Below are 25166 nucleotides of genomic sequence, written 5' to 3'. Positions count from 1 at the left end.
AGGATGCTCCAAAACTTGCTGCCTTATTGCTGCAATGTTCATTTCCGATCGCCCAGTGCGCCTCCTACCAGAATTCTCCTTGTTGCGGTTGAGGCTAGTGCCATGCTCTTGGTATTTTCTAACATTCGCCCAGATGGTTTTGGCTGCTGGAGGCTCCCGTTCTGGGAAACGTTCCCTGAACGCATCACGAGTTCACTGCAAACTTCCAGTTTGGTGAAAGGTTGTAACCACGAAGGTCCGCTGTTCAGTCGTAAGTTGAACCATCTTTTCAATGACTCAGACTGTCTCTGAACCCATACACTGTAGGCCCATCTTAAATACCCATCTTAAACAAAGGATGATGCAACCGACGATTACCAGACCAGCTTAACAATTATACATAATCAACTTGGCAGTCGACAAGTAATGCGTCCATTTCAAACTGTCTTGCATCGATTAGCCAAACTTGTAAAAATGCGATTTGAACTTGTCATTTTCAATGAACATGTACTCGGTCATGTGTGACAGCAATGATGCATGAAAGGCATCAATGGAAAGCTGAGGATCTCCTCATAATTGGTAAATCACATGTAAATTGTCAAATTAAATAACCTTTACATATTAACCCCTTGAATTCGGATTACCTTTTTTTTGATACGCACTGTATAGTGAGAGACTGACAGTTAACATGATTGTGTGGATAACCGATAACACAATTGTGTGTCATTGTGTGTGACAGTTAACATGATTGTGGATATATACTCGTATATTCATATAGAAAAAGTTTGTTAACCCTTTGGAATTTTCTGTATTTCTGAAATTTAATCTAAAATGTGATCAGGTCTTCATCTAAGTCCTAATAATTGATGAAGAGAACCTGATTTAATAAATAACACCAAAAAAATCTACTTTTATTTATTTATTGAGTAAAATGATGACATTCCATTTCTTTGTCAGAATGAGTGTGTGAACCTTTACATTCCGTAACTGGTAGCAGCAGTAACTTCAACCCTTGAGCAGCAGTAACTTCAACCCTTGAGCAGCAGTAACTTCAACCAAACGTTTCCACAACTATCAGGGATGCCTCTTCGTGGTGGTTGTACCCCCAATGTTTAGCTCTTTCACGAGCCTCGACTCTGTAAACAAAAAAAAAAGAGAAAAAAAGTAATTTGGGGACCAAACCTTCCCCATTCTTCCCTGCTGCCCGGATTGGTCAGGGCAGCGCGGTCACGGTCAGAGTGCCGATCAGTCCCCATAGACCAGCCCTTTCCCTCTTGTCTCTCTCTCTCTCTCTTTCTCTAAATCTATAACTCTGTTGTGGCTCTGACTTTGTGAAGGTAGGGGCACACCATCCTGGATGTGGGGAATCTCTGGGTTGTTCCTGCGAGATTGATCGGCTGGCTCCGTGCCGCGGGCTTCTTCGAGAAAACTGTCCGGGGATATACAAAAACAACAACAACAACAACAACAACAACAACAACAACAAAGCGTTTCCTTTAACTTTTGATCAGTCCTGCACATCGGATTGGAGGAATTTGGACCCATTCCTCCTTACATAACTGCTTAAACTCAGAGATATTTTTGGTTTTCTTACATGAACTGCTCAACTTCAGGTACTGCCACAATAATTCAATTGGGTTAAGGTCTGGACTTTGACTTGGCCATTCCAAAACGCAAAAACTTTTCTGCTTCAGCCATTCAATTGTATATTTACTTGTGTGCTTCGGATTGTTGTCTTGCTGCATGATCCACTTCCTGTGAAGCTTCAGCTCACGCACGGATGCCCTTATATTCTCCTGTTGGATTTGCTGGTACAATCCGGAATTAATGGTTCCGTCAATGATGGCAAGCCGTCCAGGTCCCGAGGCAGCAAAGCAGCCCCAAACCATGATACTCCCACCACCATGCTTCATGGTTGGGATGTTGGAATGCAGTGTTTGGTTTTCTCCAAACTTAGCATCTCTCATTTAAGCCAAAAAGTTCCACTTCCGCTCTCTTTATCAATTACTAGCAGAAGTACCCGGCATTGCCGGGCGGGGGAGGGGAGGGAAACGGGGGGAGGGGGAAGGGGAGGGGAATGGGGGGGGGGGAGGGGAGGAGAGGGGAGGGGGGAGAGGGGGAGGGGGGGGAAGGGGAGGGGAATGGGGGGAGGGGAGGAGAGGGGAGAGGGGGAGGGGGAGGGAAGGGGAGAGGAGGGGGAGGGTGGAGGGAGAGGGGGGAGGTGGGGAAGGGGGAGGGTAAGGGGGGAAGGGGAGGGTGAAAGGGGAGGGGGTAGGGTGGAGGGGGGAGGGGAGGGGAGGGAGAAGGGGGAGGGAAGGAAGGGGAGGGCCAGTCAACAATGACGTTGCAGTTCTCATGGTAGGAGAGCAGCACAACAATCGCGACATCATCCAGCATCTTCGCGACAACAGCACGAAGCGGATTTTGGAGACTCTCACCGATCCTGTGACCCACGCCCTCCAGTACCGCGTTGCCGGGCGGGGGAAGGGAGACCCGTACATTCTCAACCCGTACATTCGCCCTCTTGACTCAAGCTTACTCGGACAAAAGCCTCGCTCAAATTACACCGTGAAGGCCCAATGGCCATGTCTATGCCACAAATCAAGTACATGAGCGAGTCTGGCGCACTGAATTGAAAATATATAGAACGCTCATCCTCCGTGAAAAGTGTAGCCACCGTGTCGCCATCTTGGTCAGCACGACTCGACCAACTCGCTTCGCAGATCTCGTTTGTTTTGAACGTGTCCCAGATTTTAAAAGCCAGACAACTGTTAAAATGCCATTTTGTGCGGCAATAAACTGCTCCAATCGGTTACGGAAGGGTTGTGGAAAGACGTTTCACAGCTGTTTCAAAGACGTTTAATTCATATCGCACAAAATCGACACAAAACACGATCAAACAAAAGGTGAAAAAACGCAATCGCTTTTCGCTCTGAATTACGTGCAAACGTGTGACCGAAATCACCATCGCCCAGCATCGAGTGCCAACCAAGATGGCGCCCGGTAGCTGCATCTCCACCTATCTGGTGTGAATGGCAATGGTCATACTTTTTATGTCTATTCATTACGTACAATAAAAATGTACCTTTTCACCCTTTAGACTGCTGAGACCCCTTGGACCTTTGAAGACTTAATGATCCTTAAGACCTAAAAGTTCCCAAGGACCCAAAAGACCCAAAATAATCCGAGGACCCAAAAGACCCAGATGACCCAAAATAATTCGAAGACCCAAAAGACCCCCAAGTCCGGCAAGCAGGTATGCTACGAGGCAGTGAAGACCAATGAAAATTTGGTACAACGGAGTAATAACATAAGTAATAACAAATAAATGCGAAATTTCTTTTCTTGCGAGAAAAGGTTTGTCCCTCGGACGCGCATTCACATCCTCGTGGTGTTGTCGGGATAGGAATAAAGGATACGGTATTCGGATTGTTGGCGGGGTGTATTCGCAATGCATGGTAAAGTGCAATCTTGTGATAATATCCATATTTGTGCCATTAAGTGAAGACTGCACGGACTCGAAATCCATTTGATTGTAAGGAAGTGCACCAAACGTTTTATTGACATCGATTTTGTGACATTAGTTGAAAGGGCAGCCATGTGCAGCATACGAAAGAAGAAGAAGAAGAAGAAGATAACTTACCCGCTGGTGTGCTTGGTGCGGAGCACTTCGTTGCGCCGGGTTCGATTCCCGACCGAAGGCCGTCGGTTAACAGGAACCATCAGGGATCGGCACAGCATTCTGCGTGCTGAATGTTAAGCTGGCTATCCAGAGAAATTGCTAGAACATTCACTGAAATTTGCTATTTCGGTGTGAATATTCCCATCGCAGACTTGTAAATTGAAATGATCGAGAATTATCATTATTTTGAGGGAAAATATTTTGATTTGACATCAGTAAAAGTAGAACGGCACTTGGTAGAGAGCACACCTCCACCAGGCTGAACCGTTTACGTTTTGTATACCACTGATAGGCCGGATCTGGATTCGGACCTGAACCAAAATCGAATCACCTTGTTCTTGTCACCAAACCAACTCATCCAACTAGTTTATGCATAACTCGTCCGTAAATTTTTGAAATACCATGTCGGATATCGCTTTCCACCCGATCTCTCAATGATGAAGTATCACGAAAGAAATTAAATAATTCTCGTATCCGAATCCATATTCAGATCTTCACCAAAATCGAATCAATTCTTCCTTGTCACACACACAACCTGTCCACCACGTTTCGTCCAAATCCGTGCATAACTTTTTGAGATATCCTGCCGTGTATCGTTTTTGGCCCTGTCTCCCGATGATGAAGAATCACTTTAAAAATTCTACTAGCCGGATCCGAATCCGGATTTTCACCAAAATCGAATCATTTCGTCCTTGTCACACACTCTACCTATCCACCAAATTTCGTCTGAATCCGTCCACAACTTTTTGAGATATCTTGTTCACAGACAAACAGGCAGGGGTGAAAACTTTAAAACACCTTTGGTGGCGGAGGTAACGATAAAGCATCTGAAAATGCAAAGCCCGTCTGCACAGCTGTTTGTATTCAGATGTCTTCTTCTTCCATACGCTCAAAATAACGAAAGCAGTTTAAAACGAGAACAATGCGACTGTGTTGCCAATATGCCTCCGCATAGTCCCACAACGGGAAGATGCCATCACTTTGCATATGTATGGGTAGTGGATCACGTTTGTGAAGTTTCGTGTTGATCGGATAACGTTCGTTTTCTATCCAAGATGGCTGCCAAACCACGTGACCTATGGCATCATCATTTTCAAACCATATGCAACAGTGCTGTTAGATTATATTTTAAAATGTTGCATCGATAGGGTGAGCGGTTTCAGTGATATAATTATTTAATATTTTCCTTCAATCCAATATGGCTGCCAAACCATGTGACCGATGATGTCATAAATATAATATTTCAATACAAATCGGTCATCGATCATGTGCATGCAATTTCAGATTTTTAGGATAAGGAATTCGATTAAAACATTTTTGGCTGGTATACCACTTCACCTATGATGTCATCATTATCATGCTTTTGTTTCCCATTGGGAGTACTTGACAATGTGCCAAGTTTCAAATTTTTCCATTCAGCGGTTTCCGAGAAATCATTTTTTAATTATTTTCTTTTAATCAAAGATGGCTGCCATACCACGTGACCTATGACCGCACAATTATCATAAAAAACATTCTGCATGGGTGTCACTCCTACCCTGAAAGTTCCGTCTCAATCGGACATATGGTTGCTGGGAAAAACGAGGTTTAGCCCGTACGGACGGACGGACAACCCGAAAACATAATGCCTACAGCGACTTTGTTGGCGGAGGCATAAAAACACAAAATGAAAATTGATGATTTTATTATCTAAAAAAATGATTGATGATTTTATGATCTATGACCTTTGAGCTTTCAATCTAAAAAAATAATCAGCTTCTAGCTTTTGATTGGTGAACCAATTCTGTGACCCAATATAGAAATATTCTTAAAATTTCGGGTCAATTGAACGAAAATTAACGATTTTATGCAACCTTGACCATTGGCCTTTTGATCTAAAAAAAACAAACAAAACAATTGACTCCTACCTTTTGATTAGGGAACTAATTTAGTGACCCGATATGCAAATTTTTTAAATGTCAGGTAAATCAAGTGAAAATTGGTGATTTTATGCAACTTTGACCTTTTGAGCTAAAAAAAAGAATCTGCTTATAGCTTTTGATTGGTGAACCTTAATATGCAAATTCTTAAAATTTCACGTCGGATGAAAATTGATGATTTTGTGAGACTTTGACCTTTTGACCAAGTTATTAATTTGTCTTCTCCATATTATCATAATAAAGCTTTGGTGAAAATTTGATGACAAAACTCAAATGGTAAATTTAAATTTCAGGGCAATTGGATGAAAATTGATGATTTTTAGGTGATGCTGACTTTTTCATCGAATTATTAATTTGCCTTCTCCGTTATTATCATAATAAAGCTTTGGTGAAAATTTGATGACAAAACTCAAATGGTAAAAAAGTTACGACCGGACAGACAGTGATTGATTACAGAACCCCGTCTCCTGGTGTGCAGGGGACGGGCTAATTAGCATCTCAGTGTAATGAAAGGGAACAAATATCCATTTGTTTATGTAAGGAGGGGAGGAGGTGCCCATAAATAAGAATGCCAGCAGATTATCTTGAGTCCTGGTATCTTTATTACATTCTATGCCCACAAAAAGACCCTATAGCAAGGACTGGGCGACACCTTCACTCCAAATCCACCCATTCAAAATATACTGAAATTAACCAATGTTGCGTCAGATACAAAACTACAAAATATTAAAGCTTTCTCATTAACTTTATACATTTCTATAAATGTGTTGTTATGTTGGGGGCTAAAGGAATATCTAGAGCCAGGTAGATCTGTATAGGTAACATGCTTCGACTGCCGCGATAGGGAATCCACCCTGTAATAAGTTCTGTGTTTTAAGCGGTTTGTCGGGGAAGTGTATACCTGTGATCATACAAGGATGTTCGGGTGTTAAATAATTGAAGGGACTAAGATAAACCCCTGTGTGTCAGACCTGGTAATCATTCCTTTGTCCCTTATGGCAACGCACACATATAAACACTTAGATAGGCCCTTTCGTGCAACATTAAATAGTTCCCTTCCCTTACAATGACCTTGGAAGAAGACCGGCAGGAAGCCAGATCGGGGCACCGCCGGATGGCCGCCGCCAGCCGCACCACCAGCTGGCCTAGCAACACCAGTGAGACGAGTTGTAACCCACGCCACAGGGAACGTGTGATTGGTTGGCGTGGAAGGCGCGAACCTCCAGCCAATCAGGGCGGGAGGCACGAAGACGCAACTGAGAAGGAGTTTGTTCATTGGAGGGAAGGCGCTAGAAGGTTCGGTGAACGGCGGGAAGCTACGATGCGCTGATTGGGGGGCACGCCAGAGCTGACGACACACGCAAGGTTATAAAAGAACGGCTGGACGACATTTGCTCTTTTAGCACTGCACGACCTCTCTTTGCTCTTTGTCTCTCTTCGTGCTGGACCTCGTGTTGGAGATCGGCCCCTTCGGGTTAGAGATTGGCTTCGTGTGGGGATCGCTGGGCCTGCGATGGACGCGTGGTGCTTTTGATTCCGCGTGGTGCTTTTGGTTCCTTGTGCATTAGTGCTCGGAGCGAGCGTGACTGCGTGTGTTGGACCGACGAGGGGTTGGAGTGGAGCGTGCCGCTGAGCGGGTCGCTTGGGGCCTGGCGGAGCGCACGAGCGAGGCGGACTGAGGGGGCCGCGTTGGACGACAGACACACAGACTGCCGACAGATAAGGACGCACACATTTCACAAATACACGCCATAACGTTTTATTTTCCTTATTTGATTTTCCTTTGTCTCGTATCTGAAGTGAGTTGTGGGTACGTCCCAACCTCGGACCTTTATTTATCATCGCGTTTCCCTGTCCCGACCTTTATTTAAAATAAACCCTTGTATTATTTTCTTTTCCCTTCAAATCTTGTGTTCGTTTGAGTTAATTCCCTACAGGATTGGAGCTGCCGTCGGTTCGCTCTCGGTAAGCGCTCCCGCCTCTTCCTCTTCACTTCTTCTTCCCGCGGTTGATAGCAAAATCCGTATTTGGACGTCACCTCCATTAAAGCCGTTCGGTCTTCCGCGGTCCCTGGTGTTAACGTTGAGGGATTCGCACGACAGTATGTAACCCTTATGCGACAAAATAATAGTTATACAGTAGTTGGGCGGATATGTGACAAAAAATCAGAAAGATGTTCACCTCTGGCAGGAAGCATAAAAATTGGTATATAAGGGTTGTAAGGCATGCTGAATTGAAATAGATGTGGAGACATTTGATAGGATCAACGTAACGTTCTCAAAAATGAGGTTTTGGGGGATGGGCGTTTTTGCATTTTTTGCCAATTTCGCGCTATTCGCGGTAGGAGGGTACAGTTGGTTCTTGGCCTGCCATCTTATTGTGGCTTCAATGATCGTTTAGCAGCATACATTACTGGAATGGGTATATAAATACCTCTAATATGGTGTATTACTTATCACATTGTGTTAGTTATCTCACTCTACATGGACTCTCAGCCATAACTGCTGGCATCAACTGCACTGCGAAATGAGAAAAATTTCGATTTCTTTAAATGTGCCACAATTTACTAAATTTCAAAATACACCTTCATGTATATTTCTTCCAATCCATGCTAAATGGAATAACAGTCCCAAATAAGTAATATAGACAGTGTTTCCCTGGGAACATGTAGTGTTATGTGCTATGCTACTGGTAGTCGAAAATTGCAAAAAGACATATACTTTTTTTCTCTTTTTGGAAGTTAGATGTATGGGCAGTAATATACGTATGTATTCTGTTCAGAAAGTTGACAACAGACAGATATGGAAAGACTTCTTTAATTCACAAAAAGATGTAATATGCAACATAGTATAAGCATGAAATTTGGTAACAAACATACAGAGCCCTTGATCGCCTAAATTTACCCACAATGTCAGTTTCTTGTTAATTTTCTAAATGCTTGAATATACCCCATGGCTGCTCAAACATAGGCAACAATGTATGACAGCGGAATTTTAAGATACCAATTACTCTGTTACGCAAGTTATCGATATTTAGAAATACACCAGAAATAAAGCCAACCAGCTGAATTTCATAGAACCAGACAAAATAAAGTCTATGGTTAAACAGTCCAAAAGTGCACCTCTATAAGTTATATGTCAAGGACAATGTTAATTAATAAATAAAAAAATACATTATTTGTACATAACAAATGTACATGTTGTGTTATGTTATGATTGTGTGTTCTATAATAGACGGACACATCTATTAATTGGCGCTGAGGAAGCGCCTTTAGCGATTGACTTCCAGCCAGTGTAACGCTAATTCCTGTCACAGGAATTCTGAGATCATATAAGTGGGCGTGGCAGTTCCTGATTGGTTCGTGTTGGGGAACGCCTTCTCGCTGCCGACGTGACGTAAATTCGCGCACGCGCACTGGTGATTGGCGCTGAGGAAGCGCCTTTAGCGATTGACTTCCAGCCAGTGTAACGCTAATTCCTGTCACAGGAATTCTGAGATCATATAAGTGGGCGTGGCAGTTCCTGATTGGTTCGTGTTGGGGAACGCCTTCTCGCTGCCGACGTGACGTAAATTCGCGCACGCGCACTGGTGAAGCTTACTCGATCTTACTCGATCCCATATTACATGTACTTTCATTGCATACAAATTATACTTCCTCCTAGAAATTCCATGCCCGAACCTCAGCGCAATCCAAGAGGATTCACTTGTTGTATATATAACACAATGGACATGTAAATAAGATGTAAACCTCTAACAAGAACATTCTCAACCAATTCTCTGACATCATCAAAAGTTAGTGCCACGTTGAATGGCTGTCAAATGTCAAAAGTCAAATGTCTCCACATCTATTTCAATTCAGCATACCTTAAAACCCTTATATACCAATTTTTATGCTTCCTGCCAGAGGTGAACATCTTTTTCACATATCCGCTCAACTATTACAAAAAAGGTCCTTTGAAAGCAACGGATGCTTCATTTAGTACGAGCAAAAAAAACCCCGTGAAGCCACTTCTAACAAAATCCTGAGACGTAATCCTGCCAATTACAGACGTCAGCTTGACTTCTGTGATATGAGAGGTAATGGAGAAACCCATAAGGAAGGTCTTGATTTAGCACCTCAAGGGAAGATCAGCAGGGCTTCCGAAGGGGGGCGATCATGCACAACACAATTACTGGAAGTTCTTGATCAGTGGACCAGAGATCTCAATGATGGTCATAGTATTGACTGCGTATACCGAGATTATCAGAAAGCATTTGATAGTGTACCTCACCAACGTCTGCTATGCAAACCGGAGGCTTACGGTATTGATGGTGAGCCATGAAGTGGATCGAGGCATATTTGATAGGAAGATCTCAGAGAGTATCTGTTAATGGAAAGATATCAGAGTAAACCAGTTACCAGTGGAATTCCTCAGGGAAGCGTGTTGGGACCAGTATTATTCATCGGATTCATTAACGATCTCCCTGTAGCTGTTGACTCGGACATGAAACCATTTTCTGAGGACACAAAACTGTACACAACTGGAGATACGCACACGGATGCAGAAGATCTGCAGAAGGATATGAATGCTGCAATGAACTGGGCAAGCAAATGGCAACTCCCTGTCAATGAAACCAAGTACAAACCAGTCCATTATGGAAGAAACAAACAGTTCAGTTATTCAATGACTTGTAAAGACGGGCTTCAATAAATCAAAGTTGAGAAGAGTGAAAAAGATTTGGGAGTACTGGTTGACACCACTCTGTCCTTCAGTGCCCCCAGCTGATGTAGCTGGAAGAGCGAACGCAAGACTTGGTATAACAGCACTGAATGGAAATGGTCTGCTCAAACTATACAAGACAATTGTTCGTCCAACCCTGGAATATTGCAACCCTGTATGGTACCCCATTGTTCAAGAAGGATGAAGATGTACACTTGGTCCTCGGTTAACGTCGTGGTTACGTTCTTGAAAACCGTTAAGTGAAATGGATCGATTTATCTCATAAGAAATCAATTTATCTCAACGACATAATAGCGAATTATGGGTAAATAATCACAACGTTCTTTGAAGACTTGGTAACTAATTATTATAGACGTTATAACAAAACAATGTTAACCGGGACGACGTTAAGCAAGGATGCTGTGCTTCAAACAAGTCCAGCAGTGCCACAAGGTTACTACAATACAACCCCATCTCGGTCATCTGGAATATCCTGAGACCGAAATTCCTGAGACTCCGCAAACTTGTTCACAGAAAGCAGAGGGATGAACTCCTCCAGATATTCAGGATCATAAAAGGAATTGATCACATTGAGGCCCAGTTTTTTTGCAGACGGATGAAGGCTCACGGATGAGAGGACATGGTCAGGAAATAAGGAAACAGTAGTGCAGAACCAATACAACACAAAACGCTTTCTCAATGAGAACCATTAACAGCTGGGACTGTAACAATACCCAGAGATGCTGTTCAGGGCTGTGGAGTCAACCAATTCAAATCAGCCCTGTAAAGACACAGAAAAGACCACACCCTGAAGAATACGCCTTACCAATTGAGGATTGATGTAACGAGGAGCAAATTGCAAGGCTTCAAGACTCTAAATCCAAGTAAATCAAGTAAGTAAGATGGTGTTCTACAGATGAGAATGCGAATTGACTTGGTCGGTCCGAACGTCCCGCTAGTTCCTTCATTTTAGATCATTCAGCTAAAGGTTTTCTCGGTTGTTAAAAAAAAAAAACATTTGTTTTTCTCGGTAAAAATTTTAGGTAAATGACACGGACAAATGATCATTTTGTCCGTGTGTGCATTTTATTATTGTATACCGTTTCAGGGCGCTTGCCATGATGTTTGCCATATTTGATGCTTAACATCCCGTGATGTTTTGGCCTGTAATGTATTGTTACAGTCACAGGTTTCAGGTCTACGGAGGGGTTATCCTTAATTCCCCTCAGACATACCGGGCCTGAGGCTACCACGCATGAACAACTCCTTGCCGCAGCAGCTTGCTAGTCAACTGCGAGCGCCAATCAGTTAACCACATGCTTCAGTGTCCGCCGTCTAATACCGTTTAACCGGATGTCATGTGGCCTTCTGGCCGGGGCAGGTGCCCTCGGCATGCACCCCCTTATCTTAATTAGGTATTGATGCGGCCGAACGTTAAACAGATGGGTACATATCAGACTAACGAACTAAATAGTCAGGGAATGATATAATCTCCCGGGCTGACCTAGGTACGAAAAGCACTGGATCAATGGAGGAAATGATTGACATGATTGGAAAGGAACGCCAACAAGGTATTTATTGATACAAGCAGGGATAATCATGCAAAATGAGGGGGAGGGAACTCAAGGATTTTACTGTTTAGGGGGAGGGGGAAAAGGTGCACTCAGCGGCAACAATGAGGGAATGCAAATTCAAAATGTACAACCGATTGCAAGCAATGAAGAGTGCAACGATATTTTCAAGCAGAAAAGAAAATGTACGAGATGCAGAACTTAACCCTTTGCCTTACCTACCGGATAAACATCATACAAGGTACCCATCAGACCATCCACAGAGGAAGAAAAGGATAAAGTAAGTGTGAGGGCATATGGCCTCTTGCTTACTGGGCAGAAGCAAACATGCTTCCGCGACCCAAACACTAAAGGAGAGGGTAAAGAGGGAAAATAGTGAGGTGACTAGGGTGGATTGAGTGTGGTGTTGCAGGTGATGTGCGCATAATGCTGATGATGCAAGAGAAAATGTGAAGGTGCGTCTGCGTTCAAGAAAGAACGATAAAAATAAAAGAAAGCCGAGAAAAGAAAGTGAGATGATAGCCCACTGTGTGAGAGTCTGAAAGTATGTGTAAGCATGGCATGGTTTGGCCCTAATTGGTTTGCTTGCTCCGTCCACCCCAAGGCGTCCACGGCTCAGACTTGCCAACGTGAGTGCCACCCCTCGAGCCCAGATTGCCAAACAAACACACACGCAGAGAGAGCAAGCAGGCAGAACGAGAAAGCCTTGATGCATATAACATTCACGTGAAAATTAAAACATAGTGTAAATAAAAATGGGTATGAATTATTCTTAAAAGTTGTATACTTATGGGTCATGTGAAGAGAAGATTATGGGGAATAAAAGAAAGTGGCCACCCTAGTTTTGGTGCACTATCCGAACCAACATTTGGCGCGATATGTACACGCAGCATGGAGCTCTTAAACTAAAACACGGTGTGCAATTACCCACTAGGAAACGAGAAAAAGGGGATACAACTCTCTACCCTTCATCAACACGTTGTATTACTTTAACCCACTACACAAGGGGAAACTACTCTAAGGGACCTGTATGGTGGTTGCCATTGCCTCTGAGCGGTTTCCTAAAACCATAACAGTATGTTCTGTGCTCTGAAACACGAGACTGTGCACTAGTTTCTGGTTTGTAAGTTACAATGTTCTGTTCTTCTCATCTTCTTCCGTTTATATGTGTATTTGTTTTTAATTCACTGTCTCGTCATTATTCTGCATATTTATGCACAAATGGTTGCTTTATTAAAATTTTATTTTGCACTAAGTGCATTCAAAAAATGTATCGAGGATCCAAAGAACCCTTTTGTCTGAGGGCCATGAATACCGTCAGTCCGCCCATGGTAGGAAGAACGTGTTGGACCTGGGTGACCTGGGGGATCTGGGTGACCTGGGGGATCTGGGTGACCTGGGGGATCTGGGTGACCTGGGCCATCTGGGTGACCTGGGCCATCTGGGTGACCTGGGCGACCTGGACCTTCTGGGCGACCTGGGTGATCTGGGCGACCTGGGGGATCTGGGTGACCTGGGTGACCTAGGCAACCTGGGGGATCTGGGTGACCTGGAGGATCTGGGTGACCTGGGCAACCTAGGTGACCTGGACCTTCTGGGGGATCTGGGTGATCTGGGTGACCTGGAGGATCTGGGTGACCTGGGCCATCTAGGTGACCTGGGTGATCTGGACCTTCTGGGCGACCTGGATGACCAGGGCCATCTGAGCGACGACATAAAGCAGGATGAGCAAGGTGAGCATTCGTTTAGCCACCTCAGAGCATTAATTATTTTCACAATGTTAGCGCAGCGCGAAGGGCTTAATAAGTCTGCGCCATTGGAACAGCGTGAAAACGTGACCACACCCTTCGCTACTTGCAAGCTTCCGTGGATTTCAAATGGACCTGTGACCGCTAGGGTTAAGATTATGAAGAAGAGGAACACCGCACAAATGACATAACAGGAATCTTGGGTCTCGTACAGAAGGTGTTTTATTCGATGGCTCCGCGAAACTACAACATGAGAAACAAACAGCAAATTACTGACGGGTCTCAATGTGCAAGTTACCATAATCTCGGCTTAAATACAAACAATCAGTTTGCCGTTCTGTACGACAAAACAACAATGGCGTAATACAAACCGTAAGCAAATCAATTACCAAGCAAAACGTAAGCTTCAGTCAGTGTTCGATCTCATTCTCCACACAACATTCATCATGTACTCTTCCTGTGGGCGCGGCCAGATCGCCACAACATGAGACTTCTAACGGCTTCATTAGTTAAAAGAGGGAAATAACTACGAAGCCTAATTAGGTTGGAAGACGTTACAAAAAACAAGGTGTAAATTGCTGTTAAGAAAAGCAAGATGTGAACCGCCGTTAAAACATTATTCCAACAGCTGCTACATACACCGCCATAACTGTTAGTATTAGCACAGCAAAACCTAAAAGAAAAGTTTGATCGTTATGAAAACGAATGTTGTCGGCAGCCATTACAGGACCTGTCAAGTGATGTGTATTTGTAAGTCGGAGTAAAAGTTTAAAAATAGAGAGAAATTACATCTACCAACAAAGGTGCTTGGAGATTGATTATGTTTTCACCCTTGTCTGTCTGTCTGTCTGTCTGTCTGTCTGTCTGTTGTTTTTTCGTTTGGCTGTGAGCAGGATATCTCAAATCTGTGAGCACGATATCTCAAAATGTTGTGGAGGGATTCGGACGAAACTTGGTGGATAGGTTGGGTGTGTGACAAGGAAGAATTGATTCGATTTTGGTGAAGATCCAAATACGGATCCGGCTAGTAGAATAATAAATAAATAAATTGTGAACGACACCAATGAGAGATAGGGCCAAAAATAATGAATCGCAGAATATTTCAATAGGTTGTGGATGGATTGTGACAAAACTATGTGGATGAGTTGGTTCAGTGACAAGAACAAGCAGATTCGATTTTGGCTTCGGTCCAAATCCAGATCTGGCCTATCAATGGGATACAAAATGTAAACTGTTCAGCCTGGCGGAGGTATGCGCTCGACTAAGTACCGTTCCACTTTTACTAATGTTTATTCATTATTTTATAACTACTCGTGAGATACCCATGCTACGCATGGGTGGGAGGCCAGAAGCAAACAGGCAATGCAGACACGGCGAATGCTAAAGCATGGAACCAATAAATTCCACATTCCTGTAGCACCCTCAGTCACACGTCAGACATGGACAGCAAGTTCGTGAAGGACTTCCATGAAAAACGTACATGGGTAACGGCTGATGCCGTTCGCAAACAAACGGGTACGTTCACTTCACGTATAGAAACATCGTCGTGGGTCCGTGGCGAATCTACATATGGCGATCCGCGAAGTTCACATTTAGAATGTAGAAACCATCACGGCATGTCGTCATTTACTTGAACTCGATATCTATTTTTTCATTCCAAACTACCCAACTCCAATCACAAATTAATCACAAAATAAACTTTTAAGAATTATAGTAAGCTATAAAGTTGGGGAGAACGCATGCGCAAGATTGGAGGTCACATCTTTTCGAAGCTGTCCATGCGCTCACACTTTCGAAGTTAAGTAATTTTTCACAATTGTGTTTTTGTCGAAACTGTATCTACCTTTCGGTGTGTGTACCGATAGTGTGTCTTTAGTAAGATTCTCGGTGTTAATTTTTCATACCTGTATACAAAATCGTCGGTTAATTCGTGTCACGTATTTTGAGGCCTAGTACTAGTAGGCTACCGTGTCCGACCTTGAGGCTTTGTTTTTCTCTCAGCGGTCCGTCGATTGCGCTGCAATTACTTTCGTTCTCTGTTTTTGTCCCAGTCTTTTACCCCATACTTCCTTGTTTAAAATCTCAACTCAAAGAAAAAAAAAAAAATTCCTTCTCTGTTCTTATTCGTTTATTCATTGTTCTTATTTGTTCGTTCGTTCTTCGATCACGTGTTTCACCCCCATTTCCATTTTCCATTTCTCCAGATAGTTTTCACTGCTCAATTTAAAAATGTTTAAACTTTCCCCTGAAGAACTGTATTCTGTCATATATTATAACACATTTTTCTTCTTCTTCTATAAAAGGATGCTTTCGACTTGCTCACCAAATCTATTCATTCCAAAAATTTTTTCCATCTCTTACAGTTCCTCTTTTCTACATTCCCGAAACTCTCCTGCACTCCACCCCTCCTTCAGCGTCCTCAAACATATTTTTGACTCGAAGGTCACAAGTAACTCATTTTCAATAAATGTTCGTTTCCCATTAATCGTACACTTTCTAAAATCCAATCTCACCCTTCCCCTCCAAATCTTCCCCATCACCCCTTCCCTCCAAAACTTCCCCATCACCCCTCCCCTCCAAATCTACCCCCTTGCCCCTCCCCTCCAAATCTTCCCCATCACCCATCTCTTTCAAATATTCCCCATTGCCCCTCCCCTCCAAATCTTCCCAATCACCCATCCCTTTCAAATCTTCCCCCTTGCCCCTCCCCTCCAAATTTTCCTCATCACCCTTTCCCTCCAAAACTTCCCCATCACCCCTCCCCTCCAAAACTTCCCCATCACCCGTCGTCTCCAAATCTACCCCCTTGCCCCTCCCCTCCAAATCTTCCCCATCACCCATCTCTTTCAAATCTTCCCCCTTGCCCCTTCCCTACAAATCTTCCCCATCACCCATCCCTTTCAATTCTCCCCCCTTGCGCCTTCCCTCCTAAACTCCCCCCACACCCCTCCCCTCCGAGACTCTCCCTCGCTCCTCCCCTCCTAGACTCCCCTCTCACCCCATCTCCTCAAAGCGTCCTCCCCGCTTCTTCCCCCTTCCAACTTTCACCTTCATCTCCCCCAACCTTCTGCCTCGCTCTTCCCCCTCCTCAAATAACACCTCACTGTGCCTCACCCAATCACCATCAAACCTTTTGGCCGCCCCATTCTTCCCTTTCTCAAGCTATTCTGAAATCTCTGACACACCTTCAACAGCTCTCCCTTCCACTTCCTCCTCTTCCACATCTTACCCTACCCCTCCCTCCCCCGACCCCGTTCTGTATCCGAAGCTCCCCCTTCCTCTTCATTAACGGTATGGACCTCAAACATCCGGGGCCTTCGCTCAAACTTGACTGATCTCTCCATACAGGTTGCTTCTGACAAACCAGATGTGATCTGCTTAACAGAAACTTTCCTCCTTCATGATGTCTCTGATTCCTTTGTATCTCTCCCAGGTTACTCCCTCCTCCGGTATGATAGACCTGAGCCTCGTCCTGGAGGTGGGGTTGCTATCTTTATAAAAAAAAACTCTTCCTCACTCGCCCTGCACTGCCCTCTCTCCACCTCACCCCCAGTAATACCTTTGGCTACGGCTTCCCCTTCGCTCCCACCTTTTGTTCATATGTGTGTTGTACCGTCCACCAAACAGTGATGACTCCATCTACATCTCGCTGTCTGATAATATGGACCAACATCTATCTTCCCATCCCAACTCTCTCTTCCTCATATGTGGTGATTTCAATTGTCACCATGCCAGTTGGCTGGGTGTGGGTACCTCTCTCACCAGCCATGGCTCTTCAGAAAAGGACTTCTGCGACTCACTGGCACTGACACAATCTGTCAATTTCCCGACCCGGATCTCAGTCAATGGAGCATCTTCTCTTCTGGACTTGGTTATGTAGAATAATAATTTTAACTACTGTTCTACTTCAGAAACTTCAGAAACTCGTTTTAGCAAAATCAATGGTTTATTCACTTTAGAGAATTTGTTGTATACTAAGCCGAGATCTTTAATGAGTCTGTTCCAGAGTTTGTTGACGCTTGTTTGGTCGGTCTTGGTTGAAGCTCGGTCTGTTGTTGACCAGTCTCCAGTTGGTTGATCAGTTCAACTGGTCTTCAGTTTTCACTCCTCTTCAGTTCATTCTCCCAGTCCACTCTGCTCCTCCAATGCAACTTTCTCTTGGTTTTAAAGGCCCAGACTCCTTCATCCAAAAGCCTTTATTTGGCTCTTTTGGCCATCCCTCTATTTTGGGAGACTGAGAGCACCACTTTATTTCTGTTCAAGAGGTCAAATACTCTGACCTGCTGAAGCTGTTTGCAGCCTGTGTTCCATCTATGGAACACAGGCTAAATATTGAAAGACACAGATGGCAGTCCACGAGCATTACACATTCTGTTTCCTTAAATTAACTCTCCTGACCACATGTTAATTCTAGTTCTATGCTCCTTTGCTCATTCGTAAAGTAAAACATAATTCCACTTTAAACAAGATTACATTGATATATATTCTAGCAATATTGTCAATATGAATATTTATTCCCTGACAATCCCCAGTTTTTCTTTTATGTTTATATTAACCATTAATCTAAACATTACCACATTAAATATTCATACCACTAATCTGGTAATTCAATTTCCTAAGGCATACACCGTCATTCTGGAAGAATTTTGATCACAATACATTTCCTTGTTCATTGACTCTTTCTATGTTGATAATTCAATTCAACTCATTTGCATAAAGATCACAAAACATTTCACCTTTACCAAAACGCAATAATTTCAGTTCATCAAAATAATAAAGCATCTGCAACATTTGGCAAAATATTTGCCTTTAATCAAATATTGACTTTCTTTGTTTGAAAAAGGGGCGGATCACTTGTGTTTGGAATTTCAGCATAAAACATTTTCTCCTGTTGTCTTCATCACACCTTCACTATTTGCATAGGATTTTCTGCTGTTGTGATAGCTGGGCAGAGTCAAAGACTGACCCTGCTCTCCATGCAGCATCCTTGCCACTCTTGCTGTGAGCCATAGTAGATTTGAACAAGGCCTCCATCCAGTTGTAGTTGACTTGCCTCCTCACTAATCGTGAGCATGGAGCAAGTATTGATGTGATGTTGATTTGTCAACAAGATGTGGAGCAGGGATGCCGGATGCATCCGCAATGATGATGTTGGGACCATGGTACTCAGTTGTCCATGGTCCATACCAGGAGCACACAGCAGAATCGTGCACAGCTGTTGTGAAGGAAAAGGCAGTCGTTCGCCTGCAGCTCCATGCTGGCTCCCCGGAAGTTGGTGAAGTAATGACACACGTCACCGTATCCCGTAAACGTTGCAGGTAAAATATCGTCGTTCTGCAATTGCTGATGTGATGAATGTTCGAGGTATTTGAACACAAGTAAGTGATCGTCCTTTTTCCATATGTTGCAGTGTGACCCAGACAAATGGTCACATAATTTTCCCTTGGTGAAGGAAAACATCCATCTTCCAAAGGAGCATTTCTTCATCATTCTTTGAGAAAGAGGGTGTATGCCAAGATTAACTTCATTTTCACAAATTTTCCTTTTTCAAACTTCTTCCCAGATGTCGTTATCACTCCATTTGGGATGTGGTCTTGTCTTTCCTTTACTTAGCCACATTTATATCTGCTCTCCGCACAGATTGAATCAGATGGGGTACATTGTAACATGAAATCACTATATTTTATAACAACTTCACACAAATAATATTCAACCCAGACATGTGTTTTACACTACTAAAACTAAGAATAGCATCCACAATTGCTTTCAGGTTCATATAATTCAAAAAATTAAACTCATGCAGGTATTGTAACTCAACTCAAAGAAAATAAATGCATTAATAATGATTATATATGATTTAAATCACAAACAGGAATATCTAATTCCCAACAATTCTTGCAAACAAGCAAACTATGCCTAATATGTTATTAGCATAGTCCTCCCCGCTTTTTGTTTTTCTTTAACAGTGTTACTTGTGGTGATATGAGTTCATCGATCGTGTAAAACAGACATAGTGCACAACAAGTTGTTATGCCCTCATTTATGTCAATGACATTCAACATTATATACCAAACTAACAAACTTCTTAAAATGTGACTAAAGAAAAAATCCCTTAATATGTAACATAAATCTGATTATTTGCCTTATTCTGATGCCCCTATTTCCCGGGGTCCATATTCATTTCTATTGTTATCAACTTCCTATGATCTGTGAATTCGTTCCAAGATACCACAACTATAGGTTTTAACAAAGCTCTACCAAACTATTTCCAATGTGAACTCAAAATACTAATAAAACAATCAATTTCAAAAAATTAAACTCAAAGGGTCAGCAAATTCATTCTATAACCAGATCTAATATTCCCATCCAATAGTTTGCCTTGACACATGTCATATTATAACATTTTAATAAACCTTTAGAAATGTTGCCCATCGCAACAACTTCCCTTTTACAAATAGCCATGTGTAAATTACGTATTGAACGACAATTTTCCTCTCAATGTGTTTGGCCTAAATGGCCGCAAAAGTGGCTGCCAACATGCAGTACCATTTTTATCTACCAAGTAAGTGCTCATCGACATAAGACCTCTACCAAATGTTGGTTGTAGAAACAAATCTGGGATTTCTAATTACATGGATGCACACTCTCAGGACATTGCAGGCTGCTGTTATCAATCCATTCCGATAAAATAATTTCTTTACCTACAATCAAATAAGTAACACAAATTGAGGATATTATCCCTATCACATTCATTTATAGATTCATTTGGTTCTAATTCACTCTTTTCCCACTGCTATAAGGAAGAACAGTAGCTCTTATAAGTCTTTGTAATATCTCATTAAATTTACCCAGCATTGAAGAATTTATTTACTATCCATTTCCCTTCTGTTTACCAGTAACTTTGTTTAAACTGCATAACTTAATTTGATAAATCCCATGTGTACAGCTACCACTTATTGAAACCCCTACTTTTGTAGAAAATATCCAAATACGTGGTTGTATACTCCCTTAAAAGTTGTTCCTCCATTTTTCTATGCAACTTAGTGAAGACTACTGACACCAGTATGCCAATATAGGTGTGGCAGATTAACAAAATATGTTGCAGGTACACGTAACATCGTGTTCTGAGTGTAAAAACCCATAAAAACCCAAAAAACATCTGAGTGTAAAAACATAACAGCGCGTTCACGTCTGCCCCTTGGTTTTAAGATTCACAATGCATTTCGTTGTAAAACTCACAATAGTTCAATTCAACAAAATTGTCTTTACTATCTGCCCATATCTGCCCATATCGTCTATGCTTAAGACACATCCATACATACAGCACAATTTATATGCTGATAAAGGTCAAGTTTATATATGTAAAAAATCTGTGAGCAGAGTACTCTGGGAAGTCAGTGTAAGACCTTTTCCAAATTTGACTAATTTTGTACTCTCTCATTTTTTTTTTTATGAAACTCATATCCATAAATAGCTGTTATTCTCATATGAATTCTATCAAAAATGGAATCCCAAGATTACTCACAATTTTACTATTAATTAATGGCTGCTCATAACCTAGCACATCAAATCCGTATATTCCATCGCCCTTGACAAAAGAGATAATGTTCATAATCAAATTATATTCCTATTTTATTTTACGAATTTTCTGGATATTCTTGTAAGATTGACACACAAAACAAAAACATTGACACACAAACATACACAAACCCAAGCATTATGTATATTTGTTTGCATTTGAACCATCATTAACAGATCAAGATGGGTGTCAATTTCATTTCAATTTCGTAAAATTTATCCTTTAATGTTAGAAACGCTAATACACAAATAGACAAAAAGTTTATTTTTTAGAAAACCCCTAATGTCACCTTGAAATTACCCTTTTTGGTCCTACAATAATTTATCCAAATTTTACAAATTTACAAATTGTACAAATTTTACAACACCTCTATTTACATGTCAGTCGACCACTGACCTATGAGCATGCAAAAAATAGTCCAAAATGCCCACCTGCTGATCATGTGATGCTCGTCACTTGGTTTCCAAAAAATTTTGCAAAGCAATGTTCCACACTTTGGTAATTGTTTTGTTGTAAAAAATTGTTTCGCCCAAAATACTCCCTAAAACCACATTTATAATTGGCAAATATGAGGCTTCCAGAATGAACTCTAATTCTGGATCTTTTAATTCATGTTCCAAAAAAAATCCAATTTTGGCATTTAATCAACTAATTATTAATTTGCTAATAAGCAAAAGTAAAATTCATTCTTGCTCCAAAAATGTTTGAGACAAGAAGCATGAACAATTATTCATGTTGGTCTTTTGGCATTTGGGATCTGCAGCAATGAAGGCCTAATCGTTATCTGAGGTACCGGTAAGCACTGGTACCCTTGATCTTGGTTCGTCCTATGAACTCGTCTTCCTATTTGAATATGGACAACATCGTTTCCAGTGTCCAATATTTCCACAATTAAAACATCGATGTCTGTCATTGGCTGGTTTGTCCACCTGTTCACTTGTATCGCTGGGCTGCCTCTCCAGATCCCTGAGTTGCCACCCCACTCCCTGGTTATCTCCTACTGCATTGTTGCGTTGTTGCCCAGAAAACCTATTGCGTTGATTCGTAGTCATCAGGGCTTGAGTCTGTAGTTGCATCAATTTCTCGGCATTTACAGCACTATTCCTGGCTTGAATCCGCTGATGATGCAAGGCGTAATTCAATATTTCTTGCATTGGCTTGCCTTCCCAAGCAATACATTGTCTTTCCACTTCACTCTTCAATTTGGGCAATAGACCATTAATAAAAAGGGGTTTTAAGGCATTGTCAATTTGTGCCCAGTCTATGCCTGAATATAGTCGGAAAACATCTCGCAATCTGTCCAAATAATCGCTAGCATCTTCGCCTGTTTTCTGCTTGCATGTAACCACTTTGTTCCAATCCGTCACTGGTGGCAATTTTTTTTTTATGGCCTCTATCAAGTTATTGATCTGTGCCGTTCTAGCCTCCGTGGGCATGTCCACCTGTCCATCTTCCGTATTTACCCAGTTGGCCTCACGCATTAAGTTCCTCAAAGTGGTGGTATTAGGAATTAACCATTTTAAAAGTATTTCCATGTCTCTTGCAGTGGGCAACTGAGTTTCCACAATTAACCGCAGTTCCTCCGCAAATTGAAGTGGATCTGTTTTGATTGATGGCATACTACTCTGCAATGCCTTCAATTGATGTACCTGCCATGGTCTATACATCAGATCTGGATGTTGCTGATTTGCCCCTGGAAATTGCCGCTGAGGAAAATTCATAACACCACATTGCTCAAACCCTCCTTGTGAGAGAGTCAACTTTTGATCATTCATTAGCCAATCACATTGATCGTTAGATTGATTGGCATTTATCACACGACCCTTACTCCGTGTATGGTGAAATGGAGAGCATGATAAAGATATAGCAGCTGGTTGCATCGTTTGCCCACTTTGAGTCGGTTCCTGTGCCCCAATTGCACCCTCTTGGGTAGTTACCTCAAATGGGTCACGTCTTTCACCTGTCCTCTGTTGACTAGAACCAATCGCTGCACTCTGTTCTGGTCTTTCGGCAGGTACAGGTACAGGCACTACCTGTGGCTGATATACAATATGTCTCCGATAAGGTGGAGGAGTTTCATCTTCCAGTTCATTTGTCTCGTATGATCTGGCTTCTGGATACAATTTGGGTTGGGATTGCTCTCCATTACTGACTTGAAGAGGCATCTGATTTGCTACCTTACACAACCTATGCTGTATCTGTATCACCTCTTTCTGGCTTCTTCACAGGTATAATAGGAGTGTTGCACATGCTCACAGTGCGAACTATAACTCCCTGTTCCACCAATGATCGAATCACTGGTGCAATACCAGCTTTTGCCTCTGGTCTCAATGGATATTGGCGCTTTCTAGGCAATGGCTTAGAATCATCTACTGTGATCCTTACAGGTGCAATACTCTTGATTCGTCCCACATCATTTGGATGCGTTGTCCACAAGCATATTGGTATTTGATCGAGTGGGTCCTGGTCACCGTCAGCATCAGAGCTGAGTAGGTATACCCCAATATCGTCAGTATCATTCGATTCAACAATCATGTTGAAGGTTGTAGAAAGCACCTGCTGTCCGAGCTGCCAACAAAATCCATCTCCATCTAAGTCATAGAGTGGGGCGCTTTGAATTTCTCCCATGTATCCCCTGTTGTTACACTCTTTCAGAGTTGCAATCATTATTCCAACATCTTTTGCTTCGTACCCTTGTGCCACCGCTAAGGTGACGTGTGGGGTTGTTGTTTCGGGTTGATTCCACAGGAGTTGTTGGTCTGGCGTCAAAGACACTGACATCCCAACTCCCTGTCGTCCCACCCACAATGACGTCAGATGTATATCATACTTGGTGTGCAGGTATTTAAAACCCCGCTCTGCATAGGACCCCTCTTCTCCTGTAGCATCATAACATGTTGTACAGTGAAGATCAGTCTGCCGTGTCAGAAAGTCCATCAAAAAATTATCTAACCATTCCTGTACTTCGGGCATTTCATCCTTCAGTGTCATAAAACTAACACACAAAAGTTCCGCCATGATTGTATCATCGATATCCCATCGATGTGTTGTTGGTCTTGTCAGGCCATCTAGTACCTTAGAAATAAAGTCGTGGGAGTGTTCTGGCATTTCTAGATACACTCCGTTTTCATTACAGATGACAGTGCAATTCAATTTACACAATAAATCTCTTCCCATCAAATTTACTGGAACGCCAGATGCCACAAGAAAGGCATGTTGTGCAGTCAATGGACCAAATTGGACACGCAATTCTTCCGTGACTGGCGTGTGTATGGGAACTCCTGACACTCCGACCACCTTTGTATAGTATTTTGACAATGGTATATCGGGAAAATCTGCTTGTCGTAACGTGGAACGCGTAGCTCCCGTATCGACGAGAAAGGGTGCCTTGCGTCCACCTACTGTCAAATTAACACTTGGTTCCTGTGCAGCCGACCCTGAGATTAAAGGAAGCGCTGCCACTTGGTCATTTTGGTCTAGTCAACAGGGTGTGGCAGACCATTTAGTCTGCTGAGGTCCTCCCTGAATTTGGGGCATTCCTCAATAGAACCCTATTTGTTGATGGAGGCGGTGGTAACTGGTAGTATCCCTGTTCTTGGTTGTTCTTCCGAAATTGTCTTTGATATGGGCATCGCCTTATCCAATGTCCCATTTTGCCTGTGTGTGAGTACCTCTTTATACTCACTCAATATATCAAATAACTACAAGGACTACACATCGGACTACACCTGTATCCACTATCAAATGTGTGTACTGCAAAAATCGCAGAAGTTTGTTCCACTTTATACAAAGTAGCGTTGAATGCGTTGTTGTCTAGCTTATTCCGATAAGCTCTACTCTGTGGTCTTCCAGGAAGTATCTCTCCACCTGTCCACTTGATGACTGCAGGTGATTTCCAGAGAGTCCCCCTGCCCTGTGGCTTTTCCCACACCCCAATCTCACTGATCAGTGTTGCAGATGAGTCTGGATCAGTAAGTCCTGTTAAGGG

At 42.5% G+C, this 25166-nt stretch overlaps 1 protein-coding gene and 1 long non-coding RNA gene across 2 annotated transcripts in view; one reads left to right on the top strand and one right to left on the bottom strand.

Moving 5' to 3' along the window:
* The window catches only part of LOC137439100 (potassium voltage-gated channel subfamily KQT member 4), a 333803-nt gene that overhangs the window by 104501 nt on the left and 204136 nt on the right, over nt 1-25166 (top strand). The window lies entirely within an intron of this gene.
* On the bottom strand, nt 11831-14075 carry LOC137439098 (uncharacterized). Its single transcript, XR_010986854.2, has 2 exons — nt 13989-14075; nt 11831-13842 (listed from the first exon to the last, which is right to left on the bottom strand). It is a non-coding gene; the product is annotated as an uncharacterized LOC137439098 (long non-coding RNA).

The sequence above is a fragment of the Myxine glutinosa genome, chromosome 13, assembly GCF_964187855.1.
Source record: "Myxine glutinosa chromosome 13, kmMyxGlut1.1, whole genome shotgun sequence".
NCBI classification, from domain to species: Eukaryota; Metazoa; Chordata; class Myxini; order Myxiniformes; family Myxinidae; genus Myxine; species Myxine glutinosa.
Note: the sequence above shows the minus strand (reverse complement) of the source record. Positions and strands in the feature narration are given on the sequence as shown.